The sequence below is a fragment of the Larimichthys crocea genome, chromosome III (genome assembly GCF_000972845.2).
Source record: "Larimichthys crocea isolate SSNF chromosome III, L_crocea_2.0, whole genome shotgun sequence".
Taxonomy (NCBI): Eukaryota; Metazoa; Chordata; class Actinopteri; family Sciaenidae; genus Larimichthys; species Larimichthys crocea.
In genome coordinates, this window is record NC_040013.1 from 38,893,526 (window position 1) to 38,917,347 (window position 23,822).

General features: G+C 39.5%; 1 protein-coding gene and 1 long non-coding RNA gene across 4 annotated transcripts in view; one reads left to right on the forward strand and one right to left on the reverse strand.

Moving 5' to 3' along the window:
• LOC104924115 (protein sprouty homolog 3) overlaps positions 1 to 5,540 on the forward strand; it is a 24,899-nt gene extending 19,359 nt beyond the window's left edge. The window contains exon 3 of one of the 2 annotated variants that reach the window (XM_027278185.1): positions 3,412 to 5,540. The gene's annotated coding sequence lies outside the window, so the exon portion shown is untranslated. Of the gene's footprint in view, positions 1 to 3,391 lie in introns of both variants that reach the window. The other variant, XM_027278186.1, reaches the window with a different exon arrangement.
• LOC113745677 (uncharacterized) overlaps positions 1 to 16,318 on the reverse strand; it is a 62,980-nt gene extending 46,662 nt beyond the window's left edge. For both annotated transcript variants that reach the window (XR_003462316.1, XR_003462315.1), the window contains exon 1: positions 16,086 to 16,318. This is a non-coding gene — a long non-coding RNA (uncharacterized LOC113745677). The remainder of the gene's footprint in view (positions 1 to 16,085) is intronic.
• Positions 16,319 to 23,822: the final 7,504 nt, after the last annotated feature.

The following is a 23,822-nucleotide window of genomic DNA, read 5'->3' on the forward strand; positions in this document are numbered from 1 at the left end:
AGAAAGAAGAAGAAGAAGAAGAAGAAGCTGTTTGCTATGCTGGACTGCCCTTCAACCTTAACCAAGACTTCCAGACAGAATCACCTCTCTCCGCGTTCTGTGGTTTGGATGTGTTAAAATCTATTTATTTATTGCTGAACCTCTTTCCTCCTCACCCTTTGAAAAGAAAATGCACCGAGCAAAGATGGGCGAGGACCAAATTAGGAAGGAAGATGCCTGTGGTGGCATGTATGGCCTATGCCAAACGAGTTTCTGTTCCCCAGTAAGAGAGAATCAGAAGAAGCACGGAAGATTGAGGACTTCCAACACAAAGCACGTTAAGAAACTCCAGACAAGGTTGAAGATGGAAGAAAGAGAAACCAATGTTTTGCCGTGGTGAATATCAGACGGACACTCGGCAAAGCACGGAGGCATAGAGTGAGAACAGACACTTGTAACACACCTGTAACAACAGTTGACACCAAAAAGGGACCATGCACTGTACGAATTTCAATGCTATTAAGCTCCTTTGTAAAGAAAAGCACTGTGAGGTAGACAATGTTTTCCCCAGCAGCCTAGAGCTGAATGGGGGATTATTTAACCAGAGGGAGGGGGCATCCATTGCGACTAGGCAGCGTGTGTGTGTGTCTGTGTGTGTGTGTCCTCCTACTTGTACAACAACCTGTGTATGTAGACCTTGTTGGTTGTTGTTTTTCAGCAGAAGAAGCCTCCCTTGCTTATTTTTAGCCGTGCAGCTTCAGTGGAGCTCTGAGGGTCTGGTCAGGTTTCTTCCCGAAGTCAGTCTGTCGCCAACCTCCCTCCTCTGACCGCCTCCTTCACTGCCGCCACCTCCATCATTCTCTCCCCTCCTCTACCACACTTAATCTACTCTCCTCCCATCCACAATTCAATGGTTCTTTTCTCCGAACAATCTGTGTCTTGGTCAGTTGCTACCTTTATCCAAAATGACTTGGAAAAACAGTAGCCGTATTTCCTTGATTCATAACTATCTGACATCAACACCAATCCGATATCAACGCCAATCTGACCAATCCAATCTGAAGTACAGTGAAGAAATTGAAAAGTATAAATGATCAACCTGGTTGAACAGACCTACAATAGCTGGACAGTTATTTTACTTCAATAAAATTATAATAGGTTCAGTTTTAGGACATTTTACTTCTTAACTGACCCAGTCGCAGTCTCAGGATTTCCAGAGTTCTTGCTAACCCATGATGTTAATGAGATTTTGATCCAGGGGTCATATTCACAAAACATTTTGAAGGTAAATAGAAGACTGAGTTAGCATAAAAAGTTAACGGACATGCCAATAATTCAAAAATGGCTCCTAAGTCTCAAGTGTTGGTGGCTTAAAAGTCCTCTGGACTAAGACTTGCTGTTGGCTGCTGGTAATGTGTAGACTTTGGGAAAGAAAAAACATAAACTGGACGTTTCAAAAAGATATTGGCGCATTTGCCAGGGTATTTTTGGGTGTTTGAGTTATGCAATTGCCTCATCAACACGTCAAACAATGTAATTACCCTGGAGATCAAGGTTTGCACAACAATCTGCTATTCATCCACTGGAAAAAATTTGTTCTGCAGCTTTGATGACCTTTGGATATTCTGACAATCTTTCAGGGTTAAGCCCACCTCTTCTCAGAAGCTCAAACTTGGATGATATTTTGCGAATATGGCCCAAGATCTTTATGGACTTCCTGAGGTTCAGATATATCTATGTCCGAGTCCTCCATGCTGGATGTCCCAGCGTATATAAGTGTAAATGAATATCTTCCAGCAAGTGACACACGATTCTTATTCTGTCTTTTTAAATAACCACAGTACAAAAAGAAAAAACAATTACAAACTAACCCGACCCATGAAAGCCAGCTGACAAGAGGCGTATTTTTCCCACACACCATAGATCCCTCCTGGCCTCGTCCATCTCTCCTCTTACGCTCAGAGGGCTAAAAGCCTCCAGTTCCTGGTCCACAGAGAGTTGTCAAACAGGCAATTAGCTTCATGATAGCTCTTAATGGGCCAAAGAAGAATGGAGCGTTGGAGGGAGGGAAGTGAGGGACAGGATGGTGTAGTTGTGGTGTTTGGCAGATGGACAGCTGATGGGGAGAGAGATGGATGCTGGAGGAAAAAAGAAAGGAGAGAGGTTGGATGGAGGAAGGAAAGAGAGGATGTTGATGCCGCCATTAAGTCAGATGAAGATCACGTATATGCTCTAGAAAAAAAGAGCTTAAATGACTTTTACTAAAACTTACTCAACATTCTGGTACACAGTTCAAAATCAAATCAACAGTGCATGGCTCCTTGAAAGAAGAGGGGATTCAAACTGATATAAACAACACACACACAGCATCAGGTGTGTGCATGACCATGTTTTTAAAAGTGTGTGTGTGTGTGTGTGTGTGTGTGTGTGTGTGTGTGTTCATGTTTGGATGCATATGGGCTTTTCTGTGTCTGTGTCTGGGTGTGTCACCTAAGCACAGACACACACAACAACTGACCTGATTTGTTAAATGTTCTTGATATATTTTATATGTAATATGGGGCTTAACGGTATAACTATTTTATTCTGGTTTATTTTGTTTCTATGAGATTGATATTTTGCGGCTGTTTTCCATTATAGCAAATATTTACTATTTACAGTCCAGTTTGTGATCAAATCAGAAACTTTGGGGCAACTCTGATGTCACATACTGAACAAGACAAATGTTAGCATCAATTTTTACCACATCCCGTAGTTTTTCTCAGAATTATGGCTGATTGGTTTTTGAATGTTTTTGACACCAAATACATCTCTAACACTGAAGCTAAGCTTCCCTATTCTTTCTTGATGGTCCAAAAGCAATAAGAATTTGGATTTGTCTAACAATCCTTCTTAGGTGTGCAACATCGGTGCAGCTGTGATCACTCTTGCATGCAGTAGAGAGTTGCTGTAGCATTTTTCTGCATGTAATAGTTTGATACGCTTTAAAATTAAGGCCTCAGTATGCTTCAATACTGTTCATTCCTGATACTAATAGGGGTTAGGGTGAGAATACTAGGGTAAGCCAATCAGAGTAGGGCGAGTCATTACTTTGCCATCCTGGGGAAAAAATAGGACACTGACCTGTTTAGGGATTAATAAGCTATGTGGTATCGGTTGTTGCATGGACACACGTACTCGCCAAATACCCGATGGCACATTTTAGGCAGTACTGGATGCACTTTCAATACTGGCATCGGTATCGGAACAACCCTACTTCTAAGAAAATGCTTGTCAGTTTGATAGTTTTCAGACAGTTACCGACAGTTTCAGACTGTTTGTTAGTTTCTAACAGTGTCTTATGCCTTTATCAGATCATTTTTCTATAGACAGTCCAAAAATCATATGGTGCAGAGGTGTGAAAGTAGGCAAGGTATGAACTTCTCTCTGAAGGTCTTTTTTTCATAATTTTTTCATTTCCTCATATATAAAAACCTATGAATGCCTTCGATTTTTAAGATTCATTGCCATTTACATTGATCCACATGGTGTAAACAATTGCCTGTAGATGCGTTGTACCAGCTTGTACTTTTGAAGCATACTAAGGCCTTAAGGCTAAGAAAGAGTTTGTAACTGGACAGAACTACTCGGAAAAAAAAAATAAAAATCAGCAACAGTTTATTAAAAACGTTGCACATTTTTATGCAGGAGGAGGATATTTCCCAACAAATGTAGCAACTCCCAATATAGCAACCTAAATATTTGTTCAACTCACAAAGTATGGTTTATTTGAATAATTTTAATGTTCTGTATGAATGTTGTCCCAAATGTTTCTGTGCTCATCACTGCTTTCACTTTGATAGACGGGTTGGCAACTGTGGAGGACATGCTCAATTTTAATATGGCTTTTTTCCCCTTTTTTTTTATGTTGCAACTTTCTCCACTTTTAATGTTACTGTACCTATGATAATTACCATTATTAGAAGTATTGGCAACTAAAAATCATAATCTATACAAATGATTGATTATTAATGCAAATCACCTAGGTTGACAACATGTCCACATTAATGCTGATGAATCTGAAAATTTTCCCTAAGTGTGAGCAAATCTTTTCATCCACCCAACACAAGAACAAGTGGATACACTGAAAATTTCCACGTTACAGTGTAGACAAAAGGGAAACGCTGATGTATGCTTGTCATAGGAGCCATTTTTGATAATTAGCTGGCACATTCTATCCTGCATGCATGCTCTGTGAATGATAAACAACGCTTAAAAAGCAGCAGAAAAACCTCTTGGCAGCCATCTGCAGATGCTGTTGGGTCGACGGGTTTGCCTGATAGAAGAAACAAAAACACTTTTCTATTGTTGTGGTGTTTGAATGAAATAATGCAAACGTAAACTTTTCAAATTCATTGGCATTACTGTGGTCATGGCCTCAGATGGGTTTTACACAGAGACACACACACATAGACATGCACACAAAAACACAGTCTCCTCTTCATTGGCTGGATGATTTCAGTCAGATCTTGGTGCTTGGGGAGATGACTTGAGGAACATTTGTACCCAGATTGTTTTCTGTCTGAGCTGGATGATGTTACAGAGGAAACTGCATATTTTTTAACTACTTATGTTTCATCTGTGTTCAAAGTAGCTTTAAAATATCTACAGTGACAGTTGTCCAATCATAACCTCTTTAGTATACAATGTTTTATATGTACCTCATATACACACAGTGGTACAGGCAGTGCATTGTGGGTGAATCAACTTGATTTGCATCTTAAATTAGTTATTTTTCAAAAGGTGATTATCTTATGAACATTTGACTGTTTCTGGTACTCAATAAATAAAAGGGAAATGACACGCATCTTAACAAGATTAAAGGACACCTCTTACAACGGAAAACTGAGTTTTACCAGTTTTAAGTTTTGAAGGATTTTGCTCATGTTATTGTCAGAAACTACACTCAATAATGGTGTACAACTTCCACACCTCACTTGCACTGTCTACACTGTGTGTATCTATGTGTACAAATAAAGCCTTTCGATATATAAATCTTTTAATCCCAAGATTTCCAAATGTTTCCAAACGTTTCCGACATTCCTCCCTCATGACCGGAGCTCATGTCAGGAACCTGTCTGATGCTGTACGTACGCAGGCTGCCACTATAACCAGTAAACTTCTCCTCTTGTGTCTTAGCAAGCATCGCTTTTGGTACAAATTGGCATCTTGTATGTTGTAAAAGAATTTAAGGAGAGTATATGGAACAAATATATATAGAAATCTATCTAAAATGAATATATTATATATGGAACAATATGCATTTCACACTTTCTGTTTCACTGCTGATATTGCTTCATGGATTTTTATTTAAATGGTTGCAACAATGGCGGTTAACAATAATCATGAGGATGGTGTTGATGAATGAAGTATTTATTTTACAGTGGTCAGGGGAGATGAAGAGCACCAATGTTGTGGTTGTTTGTCTTTTGATTTGGTTTCTTTGTTCCTCTTGGTGTGGTGTAGCTGCTGCTACCCTCTTGGCTAAAGATGAACCAATAAAACGGAGTTTCCAAACAGAACAAATGTGCATTTCGTGACTTAATGATTTAACATGCAACTGATCTTATCACAAAAGTGACACAATATTAATTTGATATACCTGATGAGGTCATCTTCTATGTTGTTTGGACATAGAATATGAATCAAATATAGGCTCTGCTGATTATTCCCATTACTTTTAATTACTCTAATCTATAAACAACTCCAAAGCTTTAATACTCACCTCATAGCTTCCGTTTTTTTAACATGTAAAAACAGGCGGCTAACATAGAGTTTAGAGATATTTACTGACCATCAACAGCTAGTTTAGCCCTGGTGACTGCACAACGCACACTTCCATTCAAGTGAAGATATGGAGATCACACACAAGCCAGCAAAGAAGCAGCAACATGTACATCTTTGTAAAGTATAATGCCAGGAACACACAGGAGTGCCCCAAAGTGCCTATCTGTAACCATGTTAAACAAGCATTAGAATTGCGACCTGCTCTATTTTTTGCACGTCTGGGTGAATCTGGCAAGCGAATACACTGATAATGTGTTATAAATTATATAAATGGTATATTATATATGATAGAATTGATATGATTCTGATAAATGATTAAATATTCATCTCATGCTCGCCAACTCTTGATTTTCCTGCCCTTCCCCTTGTTTCTCCACCATGATGAAATATCAGAATCTACCAATCCACTGTATTTATGAGAAGTGGTTTCAATGATGTTTGTGATTGTGTCTTTTTAATGATTTACTTGGCAGGAGAGGAAACCCTTTTTAACTTCACTGTTGCAGAAGATGCAACGTCTCGTTCATGAATTCAAGAGGTTATTATGAAGACCAGCCCTGTGTGTGATTCGAAAAGAGCAAAAGAGGAGGATTGGATGTTGAGCTCAACTGATGCAAACAGCCCAGCTTGACCTTTGACTTTTGTCTAACACAGTCATCTTTTGTACTGACTTACTGATGTTTCATGTCATGTCTATTTGGGCCTTTAAAGTGCTCCAATTTTACTTCTAGAACCCAGCACACCTGAAATAACCCCTCCCACCTCACATCTATCTGATCAGCCGGTACCAAATCAAAACATGTCTAGACTGTTTCCGAGTAATTAGCCACTTTTGAATGCTATGGATAGAACTCAATTTATATAATCTATTTTTATTTGCTGACATTGTTAGAAATTATAAAATGAAGTGTGGTGAGATGTGGGTGAAGTCAAACAACAGTTTTATAAATGAGGCCCCCTGGTACTCCACTCCCCTCACTTTACTCTGTTGGGCCCATAAATAAGTAATCAAGGCTGGGTCACACTAATGGCTTCCCAGAGCAGTGGATACAGATGTGCGTGTGTGTGTGTGTGCACACAAGAGACACACAAAAAGAGATGAGGAGAGAGGGATTATTAGAGAAACAACACACACAAGTGTGTGTGTGTGTGTGTGTGTGTGTGTGTGTGTGTTTGAATGTGTTCATGTTTATGTGCACATGCAGCCTTGAAGGAAAAAAAGAAACCAAAAGCACAACCTTTCTGTTCATCATCTTAAATCAAAGTGCATTAAAGCAGAGCTCTTAGCATCTTCCACCCTTACACACCTCCCTCTGGAGGCACACACACATACACACACATTGTATCTACTCCTGTGTACATACACGAGCAAACACACAGATAAAAGTGCACACATATCATGGAAATGAACGCACTCTGTGATTTGTGACACATAAACACTCAGTAGACTGTGTGTGTGTGTGTGTGTGTGTGTTTTAAAAGTGTGATAGAGAAAATAAATAATGCATGGACGTTTCCCTCCACAAGCTTTTACCAATAAACCCATTCACCAGCCTCTGGTCTGATGTATGCCAGAGCTGACCTGGTAGCCTGAGAGTCGAAGCGGTTGCTGGTTCAAGTCCACTGCCCAGCATTTGTTTGGGCTTCTTTACCTGCTGCTGGAAAACGGTTGTCCCTGTCCACTTCTCCTGACCTCTGACCCATCTGGTGAAATGGACCATGTATGCATCTAAAGAGCCATTTAATGAATTGTACTGTAGGTTTGGCACTTATCAGGCAGTAGAAATGTGTTGCCGCATCATGTCTTTATGTGATTATGAGTATGTTGGGGTGCCTGGATGAATAGTTAATTAACATCATCATGATCAGTGTAATGTTAAAATTGAAATATTTACTTTAACCTTAATGTTGTGTTTGAAGTGCTGAAGGTCTGAGATCTTCTTTAACAGCTCAAAAACATACTTGATATTGTTCTATCAGCTTGAAACTTAATGTCTTTCGTAAATCTGTCAAAAGAAAGTCGAAGTATCACAAAAGTTTTTACACTTTGCTGGGGTGAAAAAAAATCCAAACCGTATCATTAAATCATGTGACTTAAATAATCACTGATGCTTCCATTGAACTCAGGCAGTCGCCGCAGATGGCCGTCCACCAATGAGCTTGGTTCTGCTCGAGATTTCTGCCTGTTAAAAGGAAGTTTTTCCTTGCCACCATCGGCAAGTGCTTGCTCATGGTGGAATTGTTGGGTCTCTGTAGATAACATTATAAAGAGTACGGTCTAGACCTGCTCTATATGGAAAGTGTCATGAGATAACTTTTGTTATGAATTGGCACTGTATAAATGAAACTGAATCAGATCTGTTAGAAGTAATGAAGAGACTGAAACATTTGTCAAATGAATGTACTAATTACTAGTAGGTGTTCCATGACACTTTTGTTGGTTTGACCTTTGGTACTCTTTTAATTACATCATATTGTTGCGCCTTCTTTCTCTGGAATGCTTTAATGGCACAGACTGGAGAATTAGTGCCACAACTGTTAATCTCAATAAAACAACTCTGAATATTCACATAGCAAATAGAACTTGCATTAAAATCATTGAACAATCTGGAAATCTGTAAACTGTGATGTATATTTACAATGGACAGTTTTGGTAATAATTTGGTCAATAATATATAGATGAATGCCTATTTTAACCTTTTCAGCCCCACAGGGATGCCACGACGTGCTTGGTCGACATTATGGTCTTTCTGACGCGTGCTTAGTCTAGTTTAGTTTAAAGCTAGAAGACCAAAGGCATCGATTGGTAGCAACCATGTTATTTTAGTTTGTTGGGAAGGAGGTGAAATAACGCTCCAAATTTAGGCTAAATTTTGACCAGGGCAAAACTTGCATGGCCATTTTCAAAGAGGTCCTTTGACTTCTGACCTCAAGATATCTAAATGAAAATGTGCAGTATGGATAGCCATGAGTTTTCCTTTGATAGATAACAAATGGTATGAACCAAAAAAACTGCTGCAACACATATGAGACATAAAAAACACAATGTTCATAACAGATTTATCACTAGAAACATCTGACACAGTGCTGAGCTGCATCTCAAATTAATCTTTATGTTCCCATCTTTCAGATGACGTGTACCACTTCTGTGTGGTATATACTGCTGACCTGCTGTCTCTTCCTAAAGGTCCCATGGTCCCCCTAGATAAATAAAACTGGCATTGCTGTGAACATCCATTTGCTAACTGGTATATCTATCAATATATATGAGGGAAATAAACAAGTGTACTTTTACTCAAAGAAAGTCTCTCTTCCTCCACTCCAGTGATGAGACAAGCTGATGAGTGATGCCACTTCCAACCGCGACCTCTAACCCTGCTGTTAAAGCAGTGGGCGTCCAGAGGTGAAGAGCTGCCCTCCCCCTTGCCCGACCCCCTACCCTCGCCAACTTGTGCATCTTCACTGTGGCCCCTGTTGTTTCTATACAACAAGCACTGTTTTGGTGCGCCCTGTAAGTCATTCTCAAAGACCCTTACGGACAAAACCTCCTGTCTGTCAAACAACTATACAGCTGTCAATCACTCTGAAGGCTATTCTTCTGTGTTTACACAGATGATACTGGAGCTCTGCTGTTGGTAAGGACCATCACTGGGTGAAGCGGGATCAGTCTCACACACACACACACACACACACACACACACACACACACACACACACACACACACACATTGGTGGTTTATAGCTGTCAATAGCCTGAAAAACAGAGTAACACAAATGAAAGAAGGTCACAGGTCAGTGTTAGCTACAGAGCAACAGCCCAGGAGGTGTGCGTGTGTGTGTGTCTCCTGCAACCATTCACAGGAGAGTGAATGGTTGCTGACACTTTGCAACCTCACATAGATAATACAGTAAAAATTGGTGATATGATGTTAAGTCAATATGATTTTGAATTGGTAAACATCACACTTCACAATCGAAAACTATATATAGCTCCTGAAAATCAAATAAAGTCACTTAATGTAATTTGTCTGCCTAACTATGGCAGTAAATTATGAGTCTAAAACATTACAAAATACAGAAGGCAAGTGGGGTTTAGATGTCTAGATAGTAGAACAAGAAGTCAAGAAAGATTCTATGATACTGGGAAAGGTCGATGCAATAACCCAATACAAAAAATTGACTCAGATGGCTTTGGTACTGGAAGGATGTTTGAACAAGCTGTGGCTTTTTGTATGCAGATAAGCTCAGATAGGAAGTTGGGGTTTTGTGTGCGTGAAGAAGAGGAAAGCATGAGGACAAGGTGGACATATGAAATGATACCATGTTCAGGCAAAGTTTTAGAAATACCTCTTATTATAACACAATATAATTCAACAACTTTACACCCTAAAACCTCCAAAATGACTATTACTCCTCTAAAACATTATTAACTTCATGGATGTTTATTACAGCCTCTCATTAGTTTTAGCTAGGTGTACATATCCACAGTAGGCTATATAATTAGAGACTGGAGCATATCTTAAACCTTTTGCATGGCCAGCAGGGGGCAGCTCCATTGGCAAAAATGATTATCTTATATGGAGTAAAAATACTTTATTATCTCAGTTTCATAATGATTTTATGTGTCAATCACTAGTTCCAAGTCTTATTCTATACAGCATGATGTTCATTTTGTAGATTATGGTCCTACTTAGAGCAAAATAGACAATAAAGCAGGGTATGCTTTAGGGCATGGCTACCTTATGATAAGTAAATCTCAGCACAACACAACAGGCCCACAAAACTCCAATCGAACTGTGAAACTAGGAAGTGCTGATACAATACAAATCTGTTATTTCATGGACAATTTCATGCCTCAGATGTTATCAAACATAATGTTTGTCACAAGGCAGGATGCTTTTTTCCTGTTCGAAACCCAATTCAAAACCAAACGCAGTATGTCACCCGCCAGTTCTACGCTCTGGTCCAAATGTGGTCACTTCTTTAGCAAATGGAGAAGACAACATCCATTATGCCAAACTGGAGGCTTCAAAATTGGGTGATGTCACAGTAGGTTTACACTTGGGTGTACCTCATCTTCAAGTATCCAACAACATAAACAGTAACACAACAATCACAACTATAGCACAAGTCGCTCTGAGGATAGCAGTTGGGTTTGACTTCCTGCAGTAAACTAATTCAACAGAATTATCTGTCGTTGGTAGTGTAACAGCGGCATGGTTGAAACAGTCTCAAAACTCGTAACACCATGGCAAAACAAATAAAAAACCCCAAAAACTAAAAAAAAACTTCACATCAGAGATTAATGGAGCTGGACTTTTTGTACAGGAAACAAGTAGGAGAAGGTCCAGGGAGTGAGGGAGGGCTTCACACAGCTGCAGGGATGGGGGATGGTGGGAATGTTATCTGCAAGGGTCAAAAGGTTAGGACAGAGGTTTTAACTCACTTCCTGTTTCTGCTGCTGGGATGACAAACCTCCTCTCCCTACCCTCTGGAATTCACATCCATCCCTCCCTCCCACTCTCATTCTTTCATCCTGTCTTCATCTTTTTTCTCACTCTAGCAACTCACAATTCAAGTTCCTATTCAGATGTTTTCATATAAATTATGAGGTGATGTGGAATTTAAAGAGCTGAGAGGAAATACCTCGACCTTGCAGAAAAGTGTTTTGATAGCCCTTATCAATCCACTAACACTTTTCATTCATCTGTACAAATCAAAGTTGGCTTATGTCAATATGGCCAATTGCATTTATGTCTCTTCATCGAATACAACCAGTTTTAGCTGGTAGATTTCTGTTGATTAGCTGATTGCGCATTTGTTGCTGACCTGGTGGTCAAAACGAGAAGTTGGCATCCAGTCAGAGATGCAGCTGTATTCAATGAAGATAAACCATTTAGTTCAAAAATGTTCCCACCCACTACTTTAGTTGGTTATTTGGCCAAGTGATAGAAATACCAAACTATGGTGTGGTTTGTTCAGAAAGAGGATCCTAATAAGACAATTCCAAAAAACACAAGATTTTATGGGCACAATGCTCATGTGAAACATCTTGCACCAAAGTCTACTTTCTCTCTTCGGCCCAAACCAATGAATCACATCATATCATATGATCACATCATATATTCTGCAACCCTGTCGGCAGACAACCCTATCTAAAGTCAGTGATTCTGTAGAACCCTGGATTATGTTCAGTGCTTTCATTTTTCAATCATTCTCACTTCTTACAATATCTGTGCATTACAACTAGAGTATGGCTAAGGACCAGTGTGTAGGATTTAGTGGCATCAAGACAAGTAGTTGCTGATTTCAACCTCCTTGTCTCACCCTCTTCTTCCTAGAGTGAACTAGAAACTATGGTTGCCACGAAACTCACAAAAAAAACAAAAAAAACAAAACATGAACAGGTCCTATCTACAGCCAGTGTTTAGTTTGTCTGTTCTGAGCTACTGTAGAAACATGGCGGCTCAGCATGGCAGACTTCGTGGAGCGTCCGTAGATATAAAAGACTCATTCTAAGGTAACAAATACACAATGATTCTTATTTTTAGGTGATTATACGCTAATGAAAACATGGTATATTTCTGCAAATGGACACATTGGACCTTTAACATCAGGCTGAAAAGCAGAAAGTTTCAAGCCATACTCGGCATGTGGTCAGAGATGATGGATCTGGTCAGAGGTGTGTTTTGTTGCATCTGTAACCACTCTCAACCATGATATTACTGATATAGGTCTACTCCATTAAATATTACTATTTGCTCATGCCATTTAATGTCTCTGAATGACCATTACTACTGTTTTAGCCTACTTCCAACATTGACTGTACATTACTACTAACAGTAGTTGCATGTAGCAAATACTGTCTGCTTACACTACATGTTCTGTGACAAACTTCAACTGAACCTGCACTTGAAGGGCATGTCCATGCAGCAATGTCATTACTGTCAAAAATAAGAGCAGTGCATGCAAAAGCTTCTTTTGCTAAACCAAAACATTTTTTATTTTTATTATTTAGTTTGAAGACTAGATAGATTTTCTTATAAATCTCAGAAGTACAAGAAAGCATCCTAATGTAGGTCATGACATGTCCACAAGACACACTCACATAGACCCTTCATGTGCACACGTCATCAATACAAAGACACACACACACACACACACACACACACACACACACACACCCTTTCTGTGATTTTCAATAGACTCTGTGCATCCTGTAGAGAATGCAGAGAGGAAGTGATTGAATAATTCAGCATATTTCCTGAACAGTAATGGCCTGCTGCTGCTGATGGTGGTGTGGTATTCAGCGATGGGGTTAAGTGCTGTGTGTACTCAGCCAGCCGTGCAACCAACCAGCCATTCATCCATCCATCCATCCGGGTTGGGTTTGGCCCTTAGTTTATTTACAGCCACAAAGCATAAAAACTGAGAAATTACAGAGGGAGAAATATCAAACTGCGCAGGACACTTTAAGGAAGCTGCACAAACAAAAAAAACCCCACTTGATTCATTTATGTAAAATAGCACTAATCTAGGGAAATATTGTTTGTACACTGCTCTTTGCTAATAATAGAGGAGATAACAGATTTTGTTACCGCCAGAGTTTAGCGAATCAATGGATGCATGAACAGTTGCTCACTGTTGCACCCAACTCATTTGTCACATTCATACAGACTTATTTTCACTTACATATGGATCAAAAAGTTTGTAGCATAGAGACTACAAAGGGCTCCGTCAAAGAGCAAGTGCCTTTTTTGTTGGATCTAGGTATATAACTGTTTGCTAGAAATGGACAAATCTTTGGTGCAGTTTCTTTGACATGTTGACATGCATGACTTTGAAATGCCACCAATGTTACAGAACTGATACAACATTAGAGAATAAGATAACAAGAGAAATCTCTGAGAACATGCTTGATGTCAGTGCAGTACTTCGGTTTTATATTTTGGGACAGGGCGGGAAATCCACTGCCCTGGGTCTATATTATATTTAGACGTTTGGTCCAGGAAGCAGGATGAGAAAGGGGGGCGGTTGTTAGATATTAGCGAGCCTTGTGGGACAAACCGGGGTTCCCACTTTCCCACAGTCTGAGCTGGAAAACGCTGGACAGAGGCCCTGACAGCTGGCCCCGCCAAGGACCCTGGGTAACGGACTGCCCGCTCCCTCCACAGGAAAGAAAGGTCACAGTGCAAAAACACACATAAACATACCATTTGTCCAACACACACAGACTGAAAGTAACTAAGAAAACTTTTAATCAGCCACAATTAACATTAACAAATTCAAGGCATGCTTAACCGGCATGGCTAGCATTCTGCAGCGATGTGCCATCCCAGCTGATTTAAGCTTAGGGGGACAATCATTTGTTTTCCAACAGGACAATGAGTTAAAACACACCTCCAGGCTATGCAAGAGTTACTTGACAAAGAAGGAAAGTGATGGAGTGCAGCATCAGATCACCTGGCCTCCAAAATCACCTAACCTAAACCCGTGTGAGATGGTTTGGGATGGGTTGGAGAGAGTGAAAGAAAAGCAGCCAACAAGTATTCAGCATACAGTCGTCCCTCGCTATATCGCGGTTCACTTTTCGCAGACTCGCTGTTTTGCGGATTTTTTTAGTGTAATTTTGCATGCTTTTTTTTACAGCGTACTGTAACAGTATGAACGCGCATTGTGTTCTGCGTCCTGATTGGCTAAGTGAGAACCACACGTGTGTTCTGCGTCCTGATTAATTAAGGGAGTACTGTACAAAATGCGTGTAAAAAGGTGTAGAAAAGTGTGTGGTTAGGGGTTTTACGGCCTTAAAACATGTATAATAATTGTAAAACTTACTTCGCGGATTTCGCGGGTTATTTTTAGAACGTATCCCCCGCGATAAACGAGGGACCACTGTATATGGGAACTCTTTCAAGACTGTTAGAAAACCATTCCTGGTGACTACCACATGAAGCTGACTGAGAGAATGTTAAGAGTGTTGTTGGTTTGTTTATGTAGAAAGTAACAGTAAAATAAAGAAAAACCGGTGAATGAGAAGGTTTGTCCAAACTGGTCCTAGATAAGAAACCCAGTTTGTTATCTGGGTATGGAATTCGAAGGAACCAGATCTCTCATTTGTCTTTCTCTACCTTCACTCTATTATCTTTTAAAATCCTTGTCTTACTACTGTGTCTCTTTTTCCTTGGTTCTTTTTTTTTTTTTTTCAAAACACTGATAATTGTCCCGATGTCTAAAGATGGAGACTGGAAACACACACGCACACACTTCCTTCTCTTCCCACAGTGTTCTGTTCAGAGAGCAGAGAGAGTGTGGGAACCTTTTCTCTGTGTGCCAAACGTGTGATCAGTCATAGCACATATATATACACACACACACACACACACACACACACACACAAACATTTCTAGTGTAAAAGTGTAGTTAGTTTGAAGGCAGCAGTAAAGTCTTTTAATCTAACTGTTCATGCTCATTGGTTAAACTATTATGCAGATGAGAATATAAATGTCACACACTGGAAAATACTATATATTTAAAGTAAACCCTCTCTGAGAACCACTTTACCAGGTGCAGATCCATGTGTAGGCAATGCTCTGCATAAATATCAGTTTGGTGTTTGTCAATGTATCTATTACTGTGCCTGAAAGAAGAGAACCCTTCAGTTTCTGTGGGGTTGTATCTCCCTCTTGTGGTCTTATAGAGGGATGGGCACATCTACATTCGTAGATGCTTTTGCTACAGAGTCACATGTTGTACAGTAAAAAAAAACTCTCTGAGAGGTCTTCACACTTCTGTATCTACACAAAAGACTTTATGAAGCGCAGCAAAGATAACACAATCACAGCTGTCCTGTCCTGTCAACCCCCCAGATCTCTCTGCCAACACGTCAGTCAGTCTAATCAGTTGGTCTCTTTTATGTGTTAAGCACACATTGATATGGGAGCAAGATCAACGAAATTAAAACAGATTGCAGCTAAATAAACGAATAAGCTGCATTTTTAATCAATGGCTTTGATTACTTTAGGTGAATCAGTTATTAATGTTAATTTTTTTGATCAATCATCCCAAATTTAGTACATTTTAGTAAAGCATCATCACCTGTAGAAAATATTTCTTCTCGATTATTATATTTACCACCATATTAATACATTGATTATTGATTATTTCTGTCATTGACTAAACGAGCTAATTCGCCGACTGTAGTGATGACAAATGGAAAACACATACCATGTGCTGTAAAACAAGAGTACTTTGCAACAGTAGTTTGGCAGTAAATTTCCTACCTCGTGACTTTAACCGCGTCCCTGTGACGTATCCAGAGGAGAAACAACACGTGACTTCACTAACTGATTATTCTTTACTTCACAGTCCTGGAAACTTTGACTTTTGGGTTAATAGTCCAAAAAAGAAGTTTGAGTGAAGATCTGTCTCCATTACTTGTCATGCTAAGCCATGTTAAACAAGACCAGAGTTAGCCAACAGTTGAAGCCCCGCCCATCGACACACCTGAGCACACCTGGCCAATCATTGGACCATACTGTGGGATCATGTTGTTGCTCATGTAGCCTAATATTTTTCTCTGCATGTTAGATACATTTTAGAAAATATCATTTCTAAATATGAAGAAATCATTTAGCTTAACATAATCAAATAAATTAGTGTTCATCCATTGAGCTCTACGTATAGAATTTTATTCTTGAGTGAACTGTAAATAAGCACAAAAAATGCTGGCACAGTGCTAGACTAGGGGCATCCATAATATTTAATTCTTTAAATTTAATATCTGGCTAAAAGTACAGTGGATATATAACCTTACAAGGCACCTGGATTTGCTTTCCATACTGCCAAGCTTCATAGTAGTTCTCTGAGGAAATACTGGTGTGTAATGTAGCAAGAAGTTAGTTTACTATGGCTCCTAAGAGGTTAGCTACATCACAACTGGAGAGTATTTCTTCATTGAAGGAGAGCAGAGAACAACACTGAAGGCTTTTCTTGATATAAAACATCTTTTCTTCCGACTGGCTTTGGTAAGATTTGTTTTAGGTAGCGTTCTCCTTCTATATGGTTTGTTGAAGTTAGCCCAAGATTCACAGTGATAGAAATATCACCTGGCAAGTATTTTTGAGAGGGCCTACCTTTTTTCAATCTATTTAAAAGGATGACTTTTTAGATGGCTCTGTGTAACAAACTGCATGGCGCAGTCAGTCTAGCAGAAACATACATTTGGGTACTTTTGGTCTAGTGTTTTCCTGTTTTTTTGCCTTTGTGCCAATGATGGAAACTCTTAATATGACAACATACAGTGATATTTTGGAAAATAGTGTGTTTCCAGTAGTTTGGGGAAGATACGTTCCTGCTTCAGGATGACAGTACACCTGTACACAAATAAGGACATTAATTTCTCAGTTTGATGTAGAGGAACTTCTCCATGCCATCTCATGGAATACCATGTTCAACAATCACAAATGGATAAACATGTCATGATAAGCATTCACCAAATTTGGGTCACTATTTGTGAAAATGCGTATTTTGATCCTTTAGTTTTGTCATGTAGTCCTATATTAAATATTACATTAAAGTTGTTATTATTATTATATAATTATTAAATTATCATTTCAAATCTCAAACCATGTGGCTGTGATACCTTGTCTTGCTATAAATGATGACCGCACTTGTAAGAAACTTAAAGCTAGTGTAACATAAGACACTGTGTTCTTAGAAGTATAGCCACAGGGCACCAAATATAGATTTTTAAGAGACAAGATTTAAGATCTAATTAGCTAAAGTTGAACCTTAACACTACTGGTCCCAGATCTTCTGTAAAACTGAAAGAGCAGCAAAGTGCAGGGAGCACAAAAGTTTATTTTCCTGCCTCCATTCACCACAGAGCTGCCCTCATCAATAATAAATAGATGCTCTACTTTCTACAATGAGTTTTAGGAGTCGAGGGTAGGAGGAGGACACCAAGGGTGAAGAAGAAAGGAAGGACTAGGACATGCACCTTTGCCAAAGGAGAATTAGGGAGGACGAAAAGGAATTGAATCAAAGGAACAGAGGAGGAAGTAGTGGAGTACAGGAGAGGATGAGAGGAAGGGAAAACAATTAAGGAGGAGATTAAAAAGAGGAGGTGGAATAGAGAAGTGAGAAAAAAAGAATCTAAAGGAGAAAAGGGAAAGAGAGAGGTGCAAGACAAGGTACTGTAGATGAGAGCGGTCGAACAGAGGAAGGTGGAGACACTGGATGAAAGTAAGTCAAAAGAGGGAAAGAGGTGGAAAACAGGAGTGTGTGTTGGAGCTATCGAGTAAAATAAAACAATATGGTGCAGTACTGTTGCTGGCCACACGATGTCAGTATTGGAGCACTGTGATGATCACCTGGTGGCGGAGTCATGAGGATTCGCTGTGCTCCCCCTGGTGTTGTGAGGAGTCTGGGCCCCTTAAAACGATGAGAAACGAGGAGTTTTAGTCAATCTGCTACAAGCCTGCTGCTACCTTCAGGGAACACCAGATTCAACTAGTGCTTCTTGGCAGCAATTTTTGGTGAGGTACACCTGCCTGGACAACTCACTTCCAGGTCTACAGGAGGGAGGCTGACTCAGCAACACATGCTGTTTTTTTCAGCAACGGCATGTTACACTCTGTTAAACACATTCTCACCAGGGAGCTGCTCTGTGGCCTCTGAGCAGCTCAAGCAAAGATTTGGGGTTCACAGCTTCAGCCGCTTCTCAAAAGATGTTTTTAAAGGGAAGATCCAGCCTCTGATACTCTCACTCTAGGAAATATAGTCATCAATCCAGTAGTTATTTAACAATGATGTATTGTAATTCACTCCTCAGCCTGCTTTAACTATTTCTGATTCAGTCATTTCATGCAATTCATCCCTGAAGAAACAGATGTGAACATGTTGTATTCAGGTGTGAGGGCTTTTCTAAAATCTCACCTGTCCTGTGGCTGTTTTCCTCTTCTGTGACTTCTAATTTTGCATGCATATATATTACTATCGAGGCAAAAACTTTACCAAATTTTAGTGTGACTTTGTAGCCCATTGTTGAAATGTTTTACACTACATTTTATGCTGTTTGTGAAGGGGTATGTGCGAAAATGTATACCCCTGTAAAAGAGTGTAAAAACCAGTCACCCAGGTGTTAACCTGAACTTTTAAGAACTTTGTGAGGCTTTGGTACAAGGTTTGTTGATTTATTTTACAAGCAAGGGACTTTGGATTTATGTCATTAAAAAGAAAACAGCAGGGCCGACCTCATAACTTTTAAACACAGTGACATCTGTTGTTTTTTTTATATTCTTTTTTCATCTTTCTAATCTTTTTCCCTGTACTGTTTGGTTGTGTATTGTATCCTAATTTCTGCCAGTTTGTTGTAGTTATCTTCATCGTAATGTGACAACACATCTGCTTAACACATCACAATCGGTTTCACACCCTGCTGTACAACACTTGATATATTATTTATTGTGCTACTTAAAAGTATTTTTATCACATATTTGGGTAAATATGGTTGTTTCAAGAGCTGAAATAGAATTTGTTGCTGAAATTAAATTGAGATTTCAGTGTTGACTTTGGAGGCCATGGCTGACAAAATCTCACTTCAAGTTTCATTTAGAAGCTTTTTTCTGGCTCTTCTGACAGAACATACAACCTTGTTTCTAACCTCTTAATCAGAGACCCCTTCCTTGGTTGTATCATTTTAGCTGCAGGACAATTGCACAGCTCTGACAGATTCATGCTGTCAGGACCTGTTGAGCAAAACATGGAGTTCATATAAGGGTCACTAAAAACTGTATTTATAACCTGGAACACCCCCCTCCCTCCCTCTCTTCTCTATTACACACACAGATGATGTGTGTATAGCAGCAGAGTCCCAGGCTGATCAATAAGTTGCACTGAGGGAGGTTAGTTGTCACTCATCCAGTGTCTGACATCTGCAGAGAAGAAGGCCCGAGCCTGTGATACCCTTACTGACTGACTGTTTATCAGACTGATTCTTCATCTGTCCGTCTGCCTGATTGTCTGTTTGTCAGTGTAACTGATTATTCATCTGACGGACTGTGTGATCATGTGTGTTTATCTGTTTGACTGACCGACTACTTCCCCAACTCATTAATAGACTGTTGACTGTTCATTGCCTGACTGACTTATTACCATTCTGACTGGTATGTGTGCTGCCATTATAGCCTAAAATATTTGGTGCCACATTTGTTAATTTGATGTTTTTAATTCTGTTATTATTATCATACCATTATCTCACTTTGTTACAAATTAAACTCATATTTTCTGTCAGCAGTTTATTAACTAGTCTGTTAATACAAAAAAGATTTAAAGCTGCAATCAGCAGCTTTGTGCATTGAGTCCTACAAGCAGAAGCAAGAAATTCATGTTTGAATTTTAAGATTAAAGGACTGCATTACCCAGAGATCAGTGCACACTCATCTGTATTGTTAAGTTAAGTGCACAGTTTCCTTTGGATCATGCACTTGAACTTTTGTATTTTAGTTATACAAAATTGTTTACATCATTATTTTACTTATCCTGTATTACAGGCCACCAAATGTAAATGTTCTCGCTGATATATTTTGATTATTTAGCTGATTTTTTATGTTATGTATGAACATATAAATACATTTTAAATATGTATATACAAATCTAATCAACATGTGTTTTTTGTATTTCTCAGATTTTAAAGGACCATCAAAATGCCATCTAGTGGTGTAGTTGCAGATTGAAACCCCCTCACCTCACCCTCCTGTTCCAAGCTTGAAGTGGCTACAAAACATGCAAAAAAAAAAAAAAAAACCTGCAAAAGTCCGTATCTAGAGCCAGCATTTGGTTTAGTTTGTTTATTATAGGGTAACAAAAACACAAAGATTCTTATTTTCAGATGATCATACACTAATAAATAAATAAATTGATATACTTTAGTTATGCCAAATTCTGTGATAAATCTGACATACTGGAACTTTAAATTCAAATATTTCCAAAAAAGAAATACAGGAAACATTTATGACCTTTTCCATATGTAGACACATAACATAAAGTGGATGTGGCAGGCAGGGAAAATGTTATATCTGTACACTGAAGAAAGAAACTGGGTCAGAGTACAGCCGTGTACAGCATTTAGAGGCAGCTTTAACATGCTGTTCAATCATGCTTACATTGAGAGATGCATAGTGCATTTAGCACGTTAGCATGTTCTGATGAGAGCTGAACTATTGAAACGGACAAAGTTGCCAGTTTGCAGACACACATTGATTACTACCTTTCCTTACAGTCTCCTTATGTAATGTTGGTTTTCAAACTCAGAAACAGAAATATTTTGTGAGAAACAAGTCAGCAAACTGGAAATGAAGCAGGCAGAGAGGCTGTCACACAAACTGACAGGTACGACGGTAGACAGGCAGGTCAAAATACAACGAGTCTGTCAGGTAAGTGGAAGGGCAATGAGATGGACAAAGAAGCAGGTGGGAGCCCAAACAAGGAATCGGACAGCTGGGAAGTCAAAGTGACAGGCAGAGCGCAAGCAGGCAGTCAGGCAGCGATGCAGGCAGACCAGCGAGGAGACAGATGAGCACAAAGCCAACAACAAAATAAACCAAAGGTGCATCAATCAAGCAGACAAACACACAAGTGTTATTGTGTGAAGCCAAGTGGGCTGTCCTGTACTCCTGGAGAGGTGGTATCCACCTCTGATGTAGTGCCGTCGAGGTGAGGTGTCTCGCTGCAGGGTGCTTCTGATCCACCGTTGAGGTGGAGTGTTAGCATTAACTTCAATGCAGCCAAAATCAGTGCAGCCGGTTCTTGGGCTCCCTGGCGCAGCTCTGCCAGGAGGCTTCAAAGGCTCCTTCGGCAGCCAGACTCTAGTGATGTGTCTGTCTGATCGCTTGATATTCAAATATATGTTTGATTTTGCTTTAGAGCTCCAGAAAGAAAAAAAAAACACACTGATCAAATATTGCCACTGGTATTGAAACATTTTGGACACCTCCAGCCAGAAAATGCTTCAGTTTCTGTTTGTATGCAGTTGCAGCTTGTTTTAATATTTGTGACACTGCCATAACAGCAAGAGGAAATTATCTCCATGATCACAATGATAACATATCTGTGCTTTTCTCTCATAAAAAAAAAGCACCATTTTTAACCCTTTTAAAAAAATCCAGGTATTTTTCAGTGAAAATCTGTAAGAGCTTAAAACGATGAGCTTCGTATATGGAACAGCGTGGACCACGACTGGCTCTGTAACCGTTACATCAGAGCTGCAAGACTTTTGATAACCCTCACAGCTGCTTAGCAATGTAGATTTCTAAGAAGTTTCTCATCACCTGGGACGGTCTGACCCATCTGACCTTGCCTCAGGCTCCACCAAATAAGTTACTTTTTATGAAAGAGAAAAGAGACTGAGGAGCAGAACCAGAAAATCACTGCAAAACTGCTAAAGCTTTGCTGAGATAATAGTAAGGCTGTAGCTCATTTGATTAATTTTGGCATGCAACAACACTCTCGTCCACCAAGGACAGCAGGTTTGGGTAAACAAAAACTGTGATAAACCCACCGTACATCACATACCCAGCAACAGCAGACAGACAAAGTTAACTACAGTAGCAGGCAGAACAAAAATTCAGCAGGTGCTCTGAAAAATAAATATTAAATGGTAAATGTACTGTACTTATATAGCACCTTTCTAGTCTTCCGACCACTCAAGGCACACTACATATCTCATTCACACATGCATTTATTCATTGGCTGCCATGCAAGGTACCAACTACTCAGTCTTTGGGAATTATCCATACACATCGATGGCTATGTCAGGAGCAACTTGGGGTTCAGTATCTTTGACATGCTGAACCAGGGATCAAACCACCGATTATTTGATTGGTGGGCAACCCGTTCTACCTCGCGAGCCACAGCCACCCCCATGTTCTCCATGGCGGCTATAAGTAGGCATTTAGACAACTTAATAGACTGATGGTCTATATCCAATGTGTTTTCAGCTTGTTCCAAAGTGTAAAGTGCAGTCAAACATTCACGTTTACAAGTTCATAGAAGTCTGGTGAATTAGTCAGGAACACAAATACACTACTGGTGCTTGCCGTAAAAGAAAATCTGATTTAACAAGATTCATTTTTTAAATTCAGTTTTCAAACTTACAACATGTGTCTTTGTTGCCACTAGACCTCCGTGAGTTTGCCAAGATGAAGGTCGAGCTACAGAAGATTAAGTAACACATGAGCTTTGGTGAAAGATTGTAGTAGTTTTAGTTACGTGCAATTATTTTTGTCAGACAAGGCATCACCTTTCTTGAGTGGTTAAGATCACATCACAAGGACGTTTTCTGTTTGAGGCGCCCAGACAGTATCGATCATTGCTGCATTATATTAATCCAGAATTGTTTTTGTTTTTTTCCAGACATACTTTTAGAGGTCGTATGTTTATTGTCTCCCACCTGCATCTTGGGCACCACATTTAGAGTGAATTAAAGCGGAAAAAGATGGAGGCTGTAGAGGAGGAGTGGAGTAATGTTTCTGTACAGTGGGGGAGCTGCTGTTTTCTGAGAGGAAAACACTCTAAACCACAGAGATTGAGGGGATGATGGGGAGAAAGAGTGGGTTTGTGTGATAAAGAGGTGTCTGAAATTTAATATCAGAAAGATTTATTTATTTTGCGATGAGGGGAGGGAGAGAAGAGGGCTTGAGAAATTGTTGGGGGAGTTTTAAGCATCGAGGTACCGCACTGAGAGATTTCAAGGCCAGAGAACACAAAAGTAGAAGGGTCAAAAAAAAAAGCTTTTTATATATTTTTTTCATTATCAATCCTCAAAACAAATTATTTTTTTTTCCAACAGAGTAAGATGGGGATGCAGGGGCGGGGAGGTGGGGGGGCAGTTGATTTTTCTTTTTTCTCTGTTTTTTTCCTCTTCTCTTTTCTCCTTATTTTTCAACAGATGTAAAAATGATTGAAATCCCAGCAGGCCTCATTACCGCGGTCCTCCAGAGAGACAGGGCAGGGCTTTA